Below are 16,196 nucleotides of genomic sequence, written 5' to 3'. Positions count from 1 at the left end.
ATGACACCACCGTTATGGCAGAAAGTGAAGAAGAACTAAAAAGCCTCTTGATGAAAGTGAAAGAGGAGAGTGAAAAAGTTGGCTTAAAGCTCAACATTCAGAAAACGAAGATCATAGCATCCAGTCCCATCACTTCATGGGAATAGATGGGGAAACAGTGGAAACAGTGAGAGACTTTATTTTGGGGGGCTACAAAATCACTGCAGATGGTGACTGCAGCCATGAAATTAAAAGACACTTGCTCCTTGGAAGAAAAGCTATGACCAACCTAGACAGCATATTAAAAAGCAGAGACACTACTTTGCCAACAAAGGTCTGTCTAGTCAAGACTATGGTTTTTCCAGTGGTCATGTATGGATGTGAGAGTTGGGACTACAAAGAAAGCTGAGCACTGAAGAACTGATGCTTTTGAACTGTGGTGTTGGAGAAGACTCTTGAGAGTCCCTTGGACTGCAAGGAGATCCAGCTAGTCTATCCTAAAGGAGATCAGTCCTGGGTGTTCATTGGAAGGTCTGATGTTGAAGCTGAAACTCCAATACTTTGGCCACCTGATGCGAAGAGCTGACTCATTTGAAAAGACCCTGATGTTGGGAAAAGATTGAAGGCAGGAGGAGAAGGGGACGACAGAAGGTGAGATGGCTGGATGGCATCACTGACTCAATGGACATGGGTTTGGGTAGACTCCAGGAGTTGGTGATGGACAGAGTCCTGGCGTGCTGCGGTTCATGGGGTCGCAAAGAGTCAGACATGACTGAGCGACTGAACTGAACTGAACTGAAATGAAACCTAATTCTTCTCAAACTGGTCCTGGCATACAGATAGACATGTAGACTGGAACAGAAGAGAGAGCACAGAAATAAATCCATGACTATAAGGTCCTCAATAAGGGCACCAAGAATACACAAAACAGAAAAAGACAATCTCTTCAATAAACAATGCTGAGGAAACTGGATATCCACAGGCCAAGAATTAAACTGGACCCTTATCTTATGCCACAGAGAAAAGTTGACTCAAAATGGTTTCAAAACTTAAACATTAAGACCCAAAACTGTAAAACTCCTAGAAGAAAATGCAGGGGAAAAGCTTCATGACACTGGGCTTGCAACAAAAGCAAAAATAGACAAATATCTGTATATTAAACAAAAAAGCTTTTGCAGAACAAAGAAAAGAATTTAACAGAGTGAAAGGAAAATACCTGATAAAGAGTTAATATCCATGATATCAATATTATGGCTGCTGCAACTCAATTAACATAAATAAATATATACACAGATAAATAAATAAATAAGGAAATGATTAAAAATGAGCCAAGGACTTGAATTGGCTTTTCCCCAAAGGAGACATACACACGGCCAACAGAAATATGGAAAGATGCTCAACATCACTAACCATCAGGGAAATGCAAATACACAATGAGATGTCACCTCACACCTGTTACAATACCTGTTATTACACACACACACACACACACACACACGCACGCGCATATAAACAAGTGTTGGCAAGGATGTGAAGAAACTGAAACCCCTGTGCACTGTTGGTAGGAATGTAAAATGCTACATCTGGTATGGAAGACAGTACAGAGGTTCCTTAAAATATCAAAAATAGAACTACCATATGATCCAGCAACTATATATCTGGATATTTATCCAAAACAACTGACATTAGGATGTCAAAGAGATATTTGCACTCCCAACACTTTAATTCTATAACATTCCTTATGCTTTCTCTGTATGCCTGAAATATTCCATAATTTTTAAAAGTAACTTTAAAGGAACATGTATCAGCTATTCTCTACCTTTCCTCTTTTTTTTTTTTTAACCAAAATAAAGAAGATAAATGACCTTCATGTGGACAAGAGGTTATCACAGGTGCTCCCACATCTTGAAACAAGACTAAATTTCACAGTGGAAGCAAAGAAAATAGAAATACAGAGTTCTTTTTTTCCTTTTACATTCTTCTTTTGAAATTGAGCAATCTCAAAAGTATTTACAAGTTTGTAACTCCTTGTGATGTACAAGGAAGGATCATTTGAAATTGGCTGCTGCACAGATAAAGTGCATCACTTCTACAGTAACTGCACCTCTCTTTCTTCTGCTCAAGAAATTATCAAATTTCAAATGAGAAAGAAAGTATAAGACTAACTTTGCTTTTATTACATTTCAAACTCAGTGGTGCCATAGTTTGAACCTGGGCAGTCTGACTCTGAACTTAGACACTGTTTATTACCAGGAACAACCCCCAGAGAAAACTTCTAAAAGTAGGATTCAGAGTAAAAGGAGATGCCAATAGACCTTGCTTTCTAGGTTCAGAACATTTTCCAGTATGAAAAATGTTAAAAGTATAATTACAGTTATATAAAACAAAACATGATTTTTGTATTTATAATAAAAATATTAGCAAAATAAAAGGGTTGCCTGGATGACTTAATCAAAGAGCATATTCATGTGAAATACTGCCAGTGTCACTGTGTTCAGCTCTGATCTTGTCAATTAAAAAATTTAGTACATTAAAATTAGTTCCACATCCCTAGGGTTGGTTCACAGAACAATGATTTTCCTTGTCCCTATCCAACTTTCTGAGCTATTTTGTGACAGAAAAATATCAAACAATTCAGTAACTTCAAGGAAAAAGGTGCATGGAGGGAGGCAGGATGAAAAATTCATTTTCCTAATTTGGGGCAAACAGATTTTGTACATATCCAAGGCACTGAGATCAAACAATCCCATTTATCTTTCACAGTTCTCAGTGTTAGTCACTCAGTCGTGTCCTATTCTTTGTGACCCCATGGACTATAGCCCACCACCAGGCTCCTCTGTCCATGGGATTCTCCAAGCAAGAATACTGGAGTGGGTTGCCCTTCTCTTCTCCAGGCAATCTTCCCAACTCAGGGACTGAACTCTGGTCTCCTGCATTGCAGGCAGATTCTTTACCATCTGAGCCACCAGGGAAGACCTAATTTATCTTCAATCACATTAATTATTCAGGATCACTACTAAGAAACTAAACTTTGGATTCTATATTAAAAGATTTATAGACAGTTGCAAAGAAGGAGGAAAAACAAAATCAAAATTCTCAGATACAGGCAAAAAAAAAGGAGGGGGGGTGTTGCTGACTGGCAGCAGAAATCTCCAGTGATCTATGTCAGGAAAAGCTTTCATATCTTAAAGGAATCTTATTCACAACCCCTTCCTTTACATCATTTTATGTTTCAACAATCTCTTTCCTGACAGTATAAAAAAACCTTTTTCTTTCACATTTTTCCCAGCAATCCACTTGTCCCTAACTTTTCAGCCACATCTTGTAAAGAGTTGTGACCTCAGCTCAGGCTGGCAACACAGGCACGCCCTCTTCTGGCACAAAAGGAAACTGCCTGTTTACACTGGCACCCGTGCCCAAGAAATTATTTCTGAATTTTACAGCACTGGGACACATACCTCATGGTCTGCATTTTTACAGATGAGGAAAACAGCCTAACTGAGGTCAAGAAACTTACTTCATCAAGGTACGCCAAGCAGGAGGACATTTAAAGCAGGATTTGACCACGTATTATTGAAAGATAAGTTGGAAGCAATGGGTAAAACCTAATTGTAAGTTGTACTGTTTTGACGTAGATTCAAATAATGGTTTACATAATATTTTTGGTTTAATGTAATATATTCATGATCATTAAAAAATAGAGGAATAGTGAGCAAAATTTTCAGAAGAATTAGAGGAGCTATTTTCCAAACTATTTTTCAATATTTTCAAAAAGTATAAAAATAAGATTACTTTCTGTATTTATTCGTTGGAGCTTCACAGGTGGCTCAGTGGTAAAGAATCTGCCTGTCACTGCAAGAGATGCAGGAGACACAGGTTTGATCCCTGAGTTGGGAAGATCCCCTAGTGGGGGGGGAAATGGCAACCCACTCCAATATCTTGCCTGGGAAATCCCACGGACAGAGGAGCCTGGCAGGCTACAGTCTGTGCGGTCAAAAAGAGTTGGACATGACTGAGCAACTGAGCACATGTGCACATTTGTTACCAGTGCACTTCTTTCAAAAGAAGGACAAGGCAGAAATAATTAGAATTTAAAAAATAATGAACTGTCATCCTCATTTACATGCTAATGTCAATGGATATGAATAAGAGCTTATGCTTTGTGTTAATGACATGTCAAAAAATTTTAAACCTGTTGATTTCTAAATACCTTTATTAGTAATTAGCAATCCTTATCGTAAATTAATATGATTAAAAGTACCTCCTTTACAGGGCTATTTTAAAAGTTAAATGAGCTAATACATATATAAGATGGAGCTATCTTTTCTAAAATTTACCTTTTTAATCTTTATACCAAAGAAGTATAAAGAATGTACTTTATAAGTGATAAAAATGCAGAGACAAGAAGTAGGAAAAAGCAATCAAAAGGAATTACTAAGTTCTTAAACCTGATTGGCTTTCACGTCAGAGACCACCTCCACTCTGTAACTGCCCTGAAGCTCTCATCAGTGATTTTGCCTGTAAACACGAGGCCCACCGCAGCCCGAGATGCTGCACAAGCACAGACCAAGACCACGTCAGTTTTCACTCTCCTCCCTACTGCTCCGTGTGTGTTCTCCCAGAACCCAGTCGGGTCAAAGAAGGACATCTTTAAAGTTCAGTCAAGTGTATGCAAATAGCTACAATCCTCTGATAAAACCTCTGGAGTGATTTCTTGGTTTCCCAAACCAACAAGCAAAACAAACAAACCTCCTAGGTGTCTCGTATTCCCACCTCAGTGAATGGTATCCCCACTTGTTGAGACGGCCATGGCCAAAGGTGAACTCAACCTTGATGCCGCTTTCTCTCCTATTCTTCAAATTCAGCCCGCCACAAAGTCACGTCACTCAGACTCACTGCATCTCTTGACGCTATTCTCTCTTCTTTATACCCCATGTCGCAGCTTTATGGTCGCCCCAATCTGGCTAACAGTCAAGTCCTATTCATCCTCCAAATCTCAGCAGTCTACATTCCCTGCTGCAAAGCTTCCTGGAACAATGCCTCTCTGGAGGCCCCTGCCTCCTCCCCCTGGAGGCCGACTGTGCATCATCAGGCCTCCAACCTCAACTCCATGTGTCTTTTATCCTTGCAGGTATGTCTTATCTTTGGTGTACATGACAAATATGAGAGTCCCTTAAATCTTTGTTGAATAAAGGATTTGCTTTGAGGGGAGAAAAGAAAAAGAAAAATTTGGTTAAATAACTGGTATTTTATCTGGGAAAATGGCTGAATGAATTTTAGGCAAATAATTGGTTGTTTGCAGAACAAATTTTTTCTGTTTGAATATTCCTGCCTGGAGAATCCCATGGATAGAGGAGCCTGGTGTGCTACAGTCCACAGGGGTGCAAAGAGTCAGACACAACTGAAACGACTTAGCACACACGCACACAGGCTGAATCATAAGCAAGATGTTCTAGAGTTGTTGACTTTTTCATTAAAATTAGGTCATTTTCTAATTTTATCTGAGGATGTAAAATTCAATGTCCCTAGAGACCCTATTTATAGGCAGACGTGGCCAGACCCTGCTCCAGGGGGTTCTCTTGGTTGCAGTTTACCTCTCATCCTCAAGGGTCTTATGTCCAGATTTCCTGCTGTCTCCATGTATGTGGGGCTGGGGATAGGTGGGTGGGCACCCCAAGGCCTAGAAGGGTGTGCCTCTCTGTATCTAAAAAATACAGAGGTATTAAGCTGTCATCCATTTCCTTCACGAAGAACTGAGAGGTGGAGGTTAACCTACACTTCTGAACTACTGTGCACGAATACAGTATCAACCTAAGAAACTACCATTTCTTCCAGCCAGAGGGTGCTAACAGTTGTTCGGCACAAAACCAATCATTCTAAACCAATGTTCACATGTAAGCGAAATGCAGCTGCTGCTGTTACTAAACTCTGGGAAAGGCAACTAATAATGATTTGTTTCACCTTCAGAATCCAAAAAACATTTGACACAAAAATTAATTAATTCAACAGGTCTCACCAAGTATTCCAAAGCAACATAGTACAATGAAATCTGCAATCTGCCCTGTTTATTGAACAGTTGTCTTAATGGGGTTTTAAAACTCTGACTGGCCATCCATTATTTAATGGCTTTATTAAGGTGTAATTTATATACCATGAAAGTAATCCATTTTAACAATACGATCAGATGAGCTTTAGTAAGTTATACATAGACAACTGCATGACTGTCAACAAAAATACTTCCATCATCCCAACAGTTCCTTCTACCTGTTCACAGCCAACCTCTACTCCCGCTCTGGCCCCAGGCAACCACTGACCTGATCTTTGATTTTTTCTTTTCTAAAAATTTCATATAAATAGCACATTACAACACATAGTCCTTTGTTTCTGGCTTCTGCTAACTGGCATGTTTTTGAGGTTCATTCATGTTATACTAGAGAATGAATTAGGAGTTTGTTCTTTTTCGTGGCTGAGTAATATTCCATTGTACAGCCATCACACATTTTGCTTATCCATTCACCAGATGAGGGATTTGGATTCTTTGTGAATTGTCTATAGTATCTTCTGGATTGTCTATTGTAAATCTGCTATGAATATATGCTTGATTCTTGAATGGACACAATTTTTTTTTACAACCTTATTGGGGTGTTATTGATACACAATAAATCACACAAACTTAAACTATACAATTTGATGAATTTTGATGTATGTATACACCCCTGAAACTATTATGCATAATCAAGATAACGAGTACATACATCACCCCTAAGGCTTCTCTGTGCCCCTCCCTTTCCTTTTCTCCCTCCTCCCCCAAGCCATCCTCAGGCAACCATGGATCTGCTGTCACTATAGATTAGTTTCTATTTTCTAGAATTTCAATTAAATGGTGCTTTGAGGGGGCAATCTGCTTTTTTTATAGAGCGTACTCATCCTGAGATTCCCCATGCCATTGCATATATGAATAGTCCACTTCTTTTCATTAGGGAGTTGCATTCCAGTGCATAGATTTATCTATTCATCTGTTGGTGGACAGTTACATTATTTCTACTTTTTGGCAACCACAAATAAAGCTTCCAGGAACACTGTGTACAGTCTTTGTCTGGACATATGCTAGTATTTCTCCTGACAGCATATCCATAAGAATGGAATTGCTGGTCACATGTTAAGTGTATGCTGAACTTTAAAAGAAACTGCCAAACTGCTTTTGAACATGGTTGTATCATTTTATATTACCACCAGCAGCATGTAAAGATTCTGGCTTACCTACATCCTTGCCAATGCAGGGACTGTCAGGTTTTTTTTTTAATTTTAGTCCTTATAGTGGGTGTGCAGCAATATCTCATTAAGGCTTTAATTTGCATGTCCCTCGTGACTAATGATGTTGAAATGCTTTTCATATGTTTATGTGCCATTCATCTATCTTTCTGGTGAAATGTCTCTTCAAATTTTTGTACATATTTAAATCCGATTGCTGTCTTTTGACTGAATTTTAAGAGTTTTTTATTTTTTTCCTACATGTGCTGGGCTTAGTTGCTCAGTTGTATCTGACTGTTTGTGACACCATGGACAGGCTCCACTGTCTCCAGGCGATCTTCCCAACCCAGGGATAGAACCTAGGTCTCCACACTGCAGGTGGATTCTTTACTGTCTGAGCCACCAGGGAAGCCCAAGAATACTGGAGTGGGTAAGCCTATCCCTTTTCTAGGGAATCTTTCCAACCCAGGAATTGAACTGAGGTTTCCTGCAATGAGGGTGGATTCTTTACCAGTTGAGCTACCAGGAAAGCCCCCTTTTCCTACATACTAATCCTTTATTAGACTTATGTTTTGTGCATATTTTTCCCTAGTATGTGGCTTGACTTTTCATTTTCTTAAGAGTGGTGTCTTCTGAAGAGCAAAACTTTTATTGTGATGAAATCCAATTTACCGTTTTTCTTTTATACTTCATGCTTTTTATATCCTAATGACTAACTCTGTGTCTTGAGTTAGACAAAGACTTAGTCAGTAGGATATAAAAAGCATGAAGTATAAAAGCAGCTACATTTACTTCTTTACATGTGGGTCTATGATCCACTTTAAGTTGATTTTTGTGTATGTTGTAAGGTAAAAGTCAAGGTACATTTTACTTCATGAGGAAATCCAAACGTTAGTATTTGTTGAAGAGACTATGCTCTCCCTATTCGATTACCTTAGTACCTTTGCTGAAAAGCAACTGACCACATACCTATCTTATTTCTGGATATTGTGTTCCACTGATCTGTATGTTCATCCATATGTAAATACTACACTGTTTTTATTACTATAGCTTTATGGTAAGTTTTGAAAAGAGGCAGTGTAACTTTTCCAACTTTCTTCTTTTTTTAAAGTTACACTGACTGTTCTAGATCTTCTCCATTTCCGATAGATTTTAGAATTTGTTTGCCAACTTCTATAAATACATTTCTACAAAAAGTCTGTCTGAGACTTTGGCAATGACTTTGTTGAACCTCCAGATCAATCTGGAGAAGACTGCCACATCACCAATATTGAATCCTCCAACCTATAAACACAGTATATATTCCGACTTATTGAGGGATACTTCAGTTTCTCTCAACAAAAGTCTGTAGTTTTAAATATGCAGGACTTACAGTTCTCTTGTTAAATTTATTCCAAAGCATTTTGGTCTTTTGGATGCTACTATGAATGGACTTGTGTTTTCTTGGAATATCATATAAACAGCATCATACAATATGTGACTTTTTGTGACTGTCTTCTTTCACTTAGCATGTTTTCAAGGTTCACACATGTTGTAGCATGTATCAGCTCTTTGTTCATTTTTACTGCCCAATAGTATTATTCTGTTACATGAATGTACTGCATTTTATTCATCTGGTTTTCAGCTGACAGTCTCAGATTTCTAAGGGTTGATGGTTCTTTTAGTAAGCTGCTTAAACTTAAGCAGTAGACTCTATCTCCCCCCATGAAGTGTAGCTTCTGATGTCTTTGCTTTGTTTTTAAACTTTGTAACTCTTATTTGTTTTCTGACTGGTTCCCTAGGGATTACCTGTGTGCCTGCACAATCACTGCTGCTCACGTGTGTCACCATTCATGTCCCTCCCTCTGTGTCACTCACTTCACTCCAATCGATCATCTCGCCTCCTACCATTTAAACAGGCAAGACACACTCCTGCCTCTAGGTCTTAGCATCTGCTATTCCCTCTACCTAGAACACTCTTCCCCCAAATATCTACAGGGCTCTTTCTCTCACCTTCTTTGGGTCTTTATTCAAATAGTGCCTATCTAGTGAGGCCTTCCCTGAACACTCTTGTTTACAACTGAACCCTTCCCTTGCATTTCTTCCAAAGCATCTATTACCTTCAAATACATTATATATTTTACTTCTTTACGTTTTCATTCTGGTTTCACTAATGGAATGCTAACATTATGAAGGCAGGAAGTTTTATTTTTTCATACTGTAACACCAGTACCTAGAAGACTGTCTGGCACATAGCAGGTACTCAGCGAATACTTGATGAATCAAAGAATCATATTCTTAAAACAACGCAGATTTGTATTAATTGATTCATACACAGCCCAGAAGGTTCAAAGCTAAAAGAATGCTGATTAATGGATGACTAAGCATGTAGACTATATACAGGCCAGTTCTATCTATTGGAAATATAACGTAAGCCACAAGTAAGTTATAATTGTCTAGCAGCTACATTAAAAATAAGTAAAAGAAAACAAGTGAAATTAATTTTAATGTTTTGTTCCATCCAATATATCCAAAATATTATCATTTAAACATGTGATTCGTACAAAAATTACTAATAAAATATTTTCAGTCTTTTTTTTTTCACACCAAGTCTTTGAACTTTGGTGCCTATCTTATGCACAGCACATCTCACTTGGGACCAGCCACATTTCAAATGTCAACAGCTCCATGTGGCCACTGGCTACCATATCGGACAGGTCAGATATAGACCAAAGTTAAATAACCCTGTTATAGTAGGGAGGTATCTTGTACATTTATTCACTGTATTTACCTGAGCATTCCAAAATAAGGTCCTGGTACAACCTCATAATTTCCTAGCTTTGTCAAACAGATTCAATGAATATAACAAGAGAACCAGTAGCTTTCATTCTGAAAAACAGTTTATATCAAACTGGCTCAACTCTAAATTTCACAGAGAAATTCTGATTGGAAAGAATGAATGCCCTTCTTTTCTAGTCTCTTTAATTAAGAAACAAAGTCAAATCCAGAGAGATTTTGTAATCTTATCTATATTATCAGGGGAAAAAAACACATTATTTTCAAATAGAAAGAACTTTTAAAATTCTATTTTCAAGAAACAAACAAGCATTTATTTCAAGTTAGCCAAAATACATTTCCTGCTAAAATACAATTTTTGTACAGATATAGTTGCATTTAAGAAATTCATAACAGTTGTCTTACCAATATTTTTGCATTCATAGTAAAAAGCTGAAATAAAACACTAAGGAAAAATTTAATAAGCTCTTAAAATTTTAATATATACAGTTAGGTCCTTAATATGATTCTTAAAAGCTAAACCATTATATATAGAAAATGTTTTCATTAATTTTTTTATTATCAGGGGATTAATTTCTTCCAGAATCCCAGTATTTAAAAATATTCACTTACTGGAACTGTAATCATTGCCATCATTATTCGACAACAAAATTTAAAGAATCCAATTAAAATGCCTGATAATTTAAAACCTAAATGTTAAAAAATTTTCTTTTTTTAGGCAATAAATTAAAGCAGATACAGCATCTACTTACTCAGATGTTACAGGAGGTTTTCTTATCTGGCAGGTTTGAGCTCAGATCATCAGCAAGGCACAGAGAAACTCCAGATGGTAAAATGTCCCAAACTCTCTTTACCCTGAAAAGCATAAATAAAATGCCAGTGTGAGTAAGAAAACTCAAGTTACAACCAAGATAGAACTCTCCGGAGTGGCCTGTCTAGATAGGGAGTAACTTCTGTTTCTTTTCTTCTTTTTTTTTTTTTTAAAGTGAGGGCTCACAAGTTAATTCACGGTCCTGGAGTTGTGGGTGACCTGACACAGCAATACTTGGTATTATAACCGCTCTTCTGTTTTAAGAAATCTCTTTGGGAGGAAGCCTAAATTAGAACAATAAAATATGCATCCTGTACTGTAATGTGATGGTTTTTTCACCAGTCTGACTCTTCAACTGGAGAGATTAGAGACCTATCTCTAATCACATAATTTATCCTAAAACTAAGATACTTGTGAAAATGAAAAGGCAAACTTTTGAAATTTTTTAAATCAATAAACTGTTTTTATGATATTATTTTTTCATAAAAAATAAAAAATAATGTACATCCATTAAAGCAAAAGATTTAAGGTTCTTTATATTATATGGACACTTAAAATATCATAAGTAGACTAATTATTCTTGGTGTATATTCATGTACTTCAATCCATTTTCTTAAAGAGTCTGTCTCTGGTATTGTGTCATTGATATTTTTTCTGGAAAACATGTTTGGAAAAAAGCTTATTATTTGAAATTTTTCACCAAGTTACCACAATCTTTTTTAAAGTTTTAAGTAAGCTGAAATTACTGACATCTTCATCTGACTCTTCTCCATTAATGTTATTTTTAACAAGAAAATGTTCTTTTCACAGGTGCTGAAAAACCTGATAAGCTTTAAGGCAAATTCTGCTAAGTAGAAGATATTCTCAGTTGTTATTTTTTAATAACAAAGTTGTAAAATCTCAGTCTATTTTATAGATACTATCTTTCTGCCTAAATTGGAGCTCTTTTTTCCCACTCTTGCCCCCTCCAATCCATTCACCATGACAGTGCAGCTCAGGTAGATTCCCACCCCCCTCGCAGTGCAAACTTAACCTGTAACTTACCATCTAGAAGCTTTTCAATGGCTTCCCATTGCTACCAGGATATAACCTCAAAGCTTAAAAGGCCCCCAAAGCCCAGCACAATCTGCTTCCTCTCTGTCTCTTAGGCAGCTCTGGTGGCCTCTCAGGCCCCTGGGAGCACCAGGTTCTGCCCTGCCCCAGGCCTTCACACGCTCTGCTCCCTCTGCTTGGAATGCTTTTCTTCTTGATCCATCTTTACTTGCCGGACCATCTTTCCTATCTGAGACGCCTTCTCATCTTACCCAATCCAGAGTACACCAAGACATCCTCTCTTTTTCTCTCAAAAGGAGTCCATACTTTTCCTTTGAGGCATTCACTGCAATCTATATTTGTGTTTTTAGGGGGTCTACCTCCACCGGGTGGTAAAAACGTCACCAGAGGTTGTAGATTGTTCGTTTGACTCACCTCCTAATCACTGTTCTTTACCCAGACCCGGCTCGATCCCTGGCACTTGGTTAACCTTCAGAAAATGTTTGATGAATGAATGAATGAAAGACTGAAAAGGAGAGGGGTACAGGGACAAAGGACAATCTAGTTATTTCAGCTAACCTGTTACCTATGACCAGCACAATTCATTATCCTAAATCCAACTACACCATCCATTTCCTCCTCTATGTAGGATGATTTTCATCAGTGCACAAACAGTCTATACTTTCTTCCAACCTGAGAGAGAGACAGACAGACACACAGACACATACACACACCCCTTTCTTCTGACCCCACGTTTCCATGAATTAATTCCCCATTATTCTAATGCAATTTCACAGGAATACCCAGAAGGGCTGACTATTTCTGCTGTCTCCAATTCTTTCCTCCTCTTCTTATTTGAGCCCACTCCAATCAGGCTTGACAAAAGCCTGATTACTCCCCTGAAACTATTCTTGTTGTCACCAATGACTTCCACCTTGAACTACCCAGCAGCCAGGTACTTTAATGAATTCTCTAATCCATTTAAACAAGTTCATCACAGTCACCTTTGAGCAGATACCACTGCTATCCCCAGAGAGAAGATCCTCTCTTTCTTTAGACACTTTCTTGCTTGGTTTCCAGGACACCATACTACTGACCCTCCTCCTGCTTCACTGGCCTCCTGCTTCACTTAGACTTCGCATTGTCTCAGTCTCTTAATGCTAGAGTGACCCAAGGCCCTCGGTTCTCAGATTTCTCTTCTATCCGTACTCCCTCCCCTTGGTCATCTCAATGGGTCTCTCATCACTTTAAATACCACCTACAAGAACTCAAGGCTTGTACTTTCAGCTGCCTCTTTGACATCTCCCACAGATGTCTACCAGACACTTCACATTTAACATCACCCCATGACAAAGCTGCTCATGTTCTCCTCAAGGCTGATGCTCCTACAGGCTTCCCCATGTTAGTAAATGACAATTCAACCCTCCAAGTCATCTTTGCCTTTTCTCTTTCCTTAACATCCCATTTCCAATCCATCAGTAAATCCCATTGGCTCTTCCTTAAAAACATACCTAAATTCTGCCTTTTTCCCCCTATCCCCCCCGCCACTACTGCCATCCAAGCCTTTATCATCCCCATCTGATTATTACAAGAAGCCCCCAGCTGATTCTTTCCTTGCCTCACCACATACTATTCTCAAAACAAAAGACCAGAGTCATATAGATAAAACAAAATCAGATCATGCCACTCCTTAAAACCCAGCAACTGTTTCCTTTCTCATCAGAGTAAAAGCCATTTTTCTTTTTACTCTTCCCCCTGGAGAATTTCAGGTTCTTAGGGGAAATATTTTTTGTTTTAATTGATACTATAACCCTCTGGTGGCACGAAAATGCCAGGGACATAACAGGTCTCCAGTAAACATTTACTGAATTTTTAAAAAGTTTGAAAACAGGACCATGGGTAGGCAATTCAACTGAATCTTCAGACTCTACTGTTCTTAACAGCAGGCTCTTAAGAGAGCATGGACCATGCAGTTACAATTAAATTTTGCACAGTAACTTGCACACAAACTCTTAATATAATTTCATCATTGATGGCATATTTCCCACTGAAATTTTAGCTTCCAATATTATATGAATATTACTAACTTTAAAAGTTAAGCAGAACATTTTAAAATACGACATCTGGGCCTCAATCTCAACACCAATTCCCTCGACTTCTACTGAAACTACCCAGCCGCTTCCTCCTTCGTGGAGGTACATGCTTAGTTATTGATGCTCTGCTGTGAGCACTGTCTTGACAGTGGCTCTGGAGCTCTCACTGTTACATTACTTGCTACTGAAGTTTTTCATAGAAAAGATGAATGGTTTGTTATATTTGGACTTTACTTATTTCTCTACATGGAAACTGTCTCTTAAATTATTCTGTTATGAAAACTTATACTAATGAGCATAATAAGCTCCTTGGGGGAAAAAAAAAGATTTCAAGGTTGTCCTTGACTCTTTAGTGAACTAGACTTCTGAGTTGGACAAATCCAGCTCTTGAAATTCCTTGAAAAATGCTACTTTCATCCTTTAAAGCTTAAAAGCTTCACATTAATCTATAAATGTACTTATCTATAAATGTACATTAATGTACATTAATCTATAAATCTACTGAAAGTACTGTCACAGAACTTGAGGATGAACAGAATAAAATCAGCACCAATATAAAAGCCACACTGACAACACTGAATATTTAGAGAAACAAACAACTGAACGGTGCTACTGACCACCACGGTGCCCGAAGCCCCTTCCCCAGTGCATTTTCACAGCAGAGGACCTGGATTCCTGGCTCCCAGAGCCCCCGCCCCACCCCTACGGTGCACGCACCTCCCAGGCCAGGTTCCCGCGGCCTCCTCAGGCTCTGGGGAGCCCAGTCCACGTGAGCTGCACTCCTGGGTCTTTTACATAACTGTGGTTGAAGATATTTTTCACAAGGTTCTTTAAACAGAGATTCACGTGATAAATTTCTGCTCAACTTTAGTTCCAGGAAATGTTTGGTTTCTGCAGCTGTTTATATGCTTCCGGTTGTCAGGACATGAAAACGACATAATTCTGTTTCTTTTTCTTACTTGAGCAACTAGAAAATGTGAAATCAAAGATATTGCCCAAATCTCTCACCACTGACAGATGGGAATACTTAATCCTTCAACTTCTTTTAGTTGAGATTGGTTTTACTTTTTTATAAATTAACTTTACCTTTTTGGCCGGAAATGTGTAAGTTGCTTTAAGTGTTTGCAGAAGCAACGAAAGTTGCTAAATGTAAAACATAAAAGACATGTATAGTGTTTGACATGCTTATACATCCCAGAATAAAATTCAAAAAACAGAGAAAATACACTGAGAAGGCACAAACGCCCAGAATTAAACTCTCTGTTATATAAAAGATACAGAAGATTCCACAGAGAAATGAAACAGCACTCTATCCTGTTTAAACCCGGTTAACCAGTTTGAATACTCAAATAGGTTCTTGGTTGAACCTCCCTAGCAATACTAAAAAGTCTGAAATTTTTACAAAGTATTTTAGTAAGAGAGCTCTCAAACATTATTTTGAAAAATAAAAACATTTTAGAAAAGTGAATTAAACTAGGTTTATGACAGGTGTATGCTTGAAGTCACTTCATTTGTAAAGTAGTCCAGATTACAGGTGTGCGTTCTATAACCATAATCAGCCAAGAATTGTTTCTAGTTCCTTCACTTCTTTTTAATACTGAGGTTCAGTAATAAGTCAATAAAGTAATAAGTGATAAAAGTATCCATCCAATAAATAAGTATTTATTATAATTTTTATATTCTTTTCTCAAAGCATTTATAACCTATAAAAAAGCAGACATTATAGCAAAATTATATCTTACAAATATGAACGTTCCAACAAGAGAAAAAAAGGATGAAATTATGTAGGCCATAAGTTTGTACTTATACTATCTGACTGATACAGCAAAAAGAGAGAGCCAATCAACTGTAAAATGCACACTAGCCATGATGCAATGATATGTCTCAGGAGAAACAGAATTTGCCCTGGTATGCAAATCTGAGAAATATTTCTCTAGCAGATCACTATACAATAATACACTGGGGTCTTTAATACTATCCCTGACAGGCTCATCCAGCAGTTTCTTAGAGCATACAACATACAGTAAAAACATAAAGCTCTTAAGATTATCTGGATGAATAAAAAAGACAGAAAACCTAGAAAGTCTGTCTAATACAACTTTCTGTGACGATATTCTAGATATTCTAAATCTATACTGTCCAGTACAGTAGCTACTGCCGCTGCTGCTGCTAAGTCACTTCAGTCGTGTCCGACTCTGTGTGACCCCATAGACGGCAGCCACCAGGCTCCCCCATCCCTGGGATTCTCCAGGCAA

General features: G+C 37.9%; 1 long non-coding RNA gene across 2 annotated transcripts in view; it reads right to left on the bottom strand.

Moving 5' to 3' along the window:
- LOC104982311 overlaps positions 1-16,196 on the bottom strand; it is a 101,470-nt gene that overhangs the window by 52,176 nt on the left and 33,098 nt on the right. For both annotated transcript variants that reach the window (XR_824498.1, XR_824499.1), the window contains one exon: positions 10,758-10,860. This is a non-coding gene — a long non-coding RNA (uncharacterized LOC104982311). The remainder of the gene's footprint in view (positions 1-10,757; positions 10,861-16,196) is intronic.

Source organism: Bison bison, unplaced genomic scaffold (assembly GCF_000754665.1).
Source record: "Bison bison bison isolate TAMUID 2011002044 unplaced genomic scaffold, Bison_UMD1.0 scf7180017864530, whole genome shotgun sequence".
Lineage (NCBI taxonomy): Eukaryota > Metazoa > Chordata > Mammalia > Artiodactyla > Bovidae > Bison > Bison bison.
The sequence above is the reverse complement of the archived record's forward strand: the minus strand, read 5'-3'. Positions and strand labels throughout refer to the sequence as shown.